The sequence below is a fragment of the Arachis stenosperma genome, chromosome 6 (assembly GCF_014773155.1).
Source record: "Arachis stenosperma cultivar V10309 chromosome 6, arast.V10309.gnm1.PFL2, whole genome shotgun sequence".
Lineage (NCBI taxonomy): Eukaryota > Viridiplantae > Streptophyta > Magnoliopsida > Fabales > Fabaceae > Arachis > Arachis stenosperma.
The window spans coordinates 99,042,369-99,046,309 of record NC_080382.1 but is presented as its reverse complement, the minus strand read 5'-3'; positions in this window follow the sequence as shown (position 1 = coordinate 99,046,309).

Sequence of the window (3,941 nt, the reverse complement as noted above, 5' to 3'; positions counted from 1 at the left end):
CTAATGGACAAATTGAAACTCCCATATTGGGCCTTCGCATATACTACTTTCAATCCTACACCTTAGATTGGGTCTCTATGGACTGTTCTGAGTCTTGGACGTATGAATTGGGCTTTGGTGGACCATTCCTAAACAGGTTAGTTGGAGTTCAATGAAAAATAAGAATGAGATAACGAACCTTGGGTTAGTATAATAGTTAGATTATTAGTTTCTTTCAATAAATGTTGAAGATTTTTATTTTGTATATATAATAATTTATTTGTCAATAATAAACTTTTAAATAAAATTTTAATTTATAACAAATTAATCTTTGATCTGCTAGATTAAGAGATATCGTTAAAATATATATATATATATATATATATATATATATATATATATATGGCACTGAGATTATATGAAATTGTGGTTTGTTGTTTTTTCTTACAGGATTTGTTGGTTATTTTGTAAGACACTATAAAATTGAGCATACTACGCAATACACGTCATGCGTTCACATCATAGTGTTTTTTTCTTTAAATAAGAAAGGATGGTTAATTTTTAATATCCTTGTATTAAGAAAGTTTTGTAGCCATACATGTATTTCGAACGACCGTTAAAAAATGTTCATATAAGTGGTGTTATTTATAACATTTATTTTATATATTTTTTTTTATGTTTTTTATATATATAGAAAAGTAAATAATAAAAAATAAATATCATAGGTATTTTCACTATTTTTTAAACAATAGTATAAATATTTTTTTTAATTGTATGCTATTTATTTGGTGACCCGCCGGTCAAATTAGATATTAATTCACTGGTCAACCATCTAAAGCTTTGTCTAACCAAATATAGATGGCAATGATGACTAGCTTTACCAAGGGTTTGTTCTTGACTATGGTTAATGAGGATTTGGACTTTGGAGGCAAGGAAATAACCTTAGGAGGGTGTGAATTCATTCATGAATTTTATTATTAGTAGAACAAGAATTTTGAAAGTTGTTATTAATTCTTTATTAAAATTCTTCAAAAATTCTCTTTTAAGTTCTTCCGATTTAGAACATTTTTGTTAGATTTTTATTTAATTTATCTTTATTTTTAATAAATTGTTATAATATTGTTTTTAAATATATTAATTTAATTTATTTTGGTAAATAATTAAATAATAAAAAAAATTTCGTTACTCTTGTTGTCTATTTTAGATAAATAAGCAAGAGAATATATAAAATTACTAAGATCCAGTAAGTTTTTTAGAGAGATAAAGTATAAATATTTTTTTTTGTATTTGGTAAATAAAAAATTATATATTTATATTTGTATTTCTAAAAAAATAGGTTCTTTTAAAAGTATTTAAAAAAAACTTTTTAAAATTAGTATATATTTATTAAAATTATAAAATTTAATATAACCTCATATATTAATAAATATTTATATTTATTCTTAATTAAATTATTAATGCAGAATTTGATTTATAATAAAAATTCTTTATATTTGTAATTTATAACTTTTATTTATAAATAAAGAATTAATTTTTTATTAATTTTTTCTTAACCACTAATTATATAGGTATCCTTAATGGTTGAGAGAAGACCTTAGATAAATTTCTCTTTATCAAGATATTGAAATCATTAATGAGAGACACTACTAGAAAAATCACTTTTTGCGGCCATTACTATTGCCGCCAAAATCCAATTTATATGGCCACTAAAAATAATTCTAAAATTGTAATGTTATTCACTTTTAGTTGCCATTATTATTGCCACTAAAATCATGAAACTTTTTTAATTATACTCACTCTTTTAGAAATAACAATCTATCCTTTTTCTAAAATTTTAAATTATTTTTTACCAATGATTATTATTATTATTATTATTATTATTATTATTATTATTATTATTATACATAATATAAATTACTAAAATTAAATACTACAAATTGAAATATTTCATTAAATTCAAAATATTTATATACAAATTTCTCTTGAAAAGTAATAAAGCATAATACAAATTTAAACAACATAAATACTACAAGTCTATATTACATCAATAATTAGCACATAACTAATGATAAAAAATAAATAAATTTTGTTTCTCCCAATATTTCAGTCCCTTGACACAAGTAACCGAGAGAGGTTCTAACATCTTCCCTGTCAGATTGATACTATTTATCTTCGGTTAGCTTGCCTGAAGTGGAAAAAAAGAGTTCTTGAAAATTCTTAGTATGGCTTTTAAATTTTGATTTATCTGCAATAAAGATATCTGACAATAGTAGTTCAATATAATTATAAAGACAAACCAGCATGATCCACTATATAAAAAACAATTATGGGAATATTTACCTTATGTAATATTTAACCCATGTGTATAAGACAAGAAAGTAGAAAGTAAACGAACAAAATTGGTCACACTCAAATAATGCAAAAGAATGTGTTTGATCACCAAAACAATAAACCTTGCCTGCTTCTGTTGGAAGAATGTTAAGATCTTTCCACGGTTGACCTTCATGTACCATGTAAGTGGACTGATTGAAGGACTCTCCTATAAGAATCCCAGTAATAAATAGTGAATAAAAATGTAAAAAATAATAACTCATCATACCTATGTAAGATACAGTGAGAGGGCATACCACAATCTATGTTTTCCTCTCAGCATTCTTTTATGACCTTCTCAATGAAGTTGAGTATAGAATCCCAATCCTTAATTTGCAGGATATAAAAATGTTGAGTAAAAAAAACATATTTATCTAATGTACCAAGTTGTGATAAGACAATTCCCACTGAATGAGACAATAATATAGGAATCCAAAAAAAAAAAAATTCTACACATCTCTAATAAATGTTCTGAATTTGGACTAGAATCCTATAAAATTAACTTTTGGACCTTCAACAAGCAACTATGAATTATGAGCCCATACAGCAACAATGATTGACAAACATGGTAAGAAAAATGAGTAAAGAAAACGGGCAGAAGAATTACCTTGAATTGTACCCAAGTTTTTGATGATTCAAATGTAAAATCATAGAAAGAATGAAGGCAACTTATATTCAAGATATAAGCTGGACATGGTTGAAAACATACTTTTCTTCTTGTTTTTAAACTCATTTTTAGTATTCCATGAATTCAGATGCTCAAACCTATTAGCCAATAGACTCAGAAGCATATGAATTAGGCCATTGCTAACGAACTGTGAGTTAACATCTAACAATGTTAAAGCCAACAATTCAAATGTTTATGGTATTGAATATTTTTCAAACCTCGGCATATCATCTACTGTCCCATAATTACACTATCTAAATTTATAGTCACAAGGATACAGACATACTGTAAAGTCTGCAAAACAAATACAGAAACATACCAGAAGTTAGCGGACGGGACAAGAACAGAACCTATACTAAAGGAAGAAAAAGTTGACGTATTAATTACTTTTTTAAGATTTTACATGAGAAATATCATAATAATTTCAGCATCTCTCTACGCCAAATCAAAACTAGATGCCTATTAGCATAGAATAACTTAAAATAAAATAATTGGAACAAGAATAACTTAAAATACGAACCTTAGCTGTGAAGGGTAGAGGAAGGCTTTGATATGATGGTTGTGGCTGCACACCAATTTTTTTGTATAATTGCGTAACATCCTTTAATTTTCAGCTAGTGTCTACTTTTAATGCACGAGTCTGTCATGAAGAAAAAAGCTATGTAGATCTGCTAGTAGGCTTTGAAATAATCAATTAAGGAATGAAACTAATTAACATCGTACCATTTTGTATAAGTTAATTATTAATATTCTGATTTGGCTTGCAGATTAATATCTAGAGATAACGCCACTCTGATCCATGCTTTATTGACATTATTAGAAAGATATGATTGTATTCGCATCCAAATCATACTTAGGAAGGAAAATCATTCAAAACATTTGTCTCTCTCTTTAGGTAACTATCTTTCTATATAGAGTGTAATTT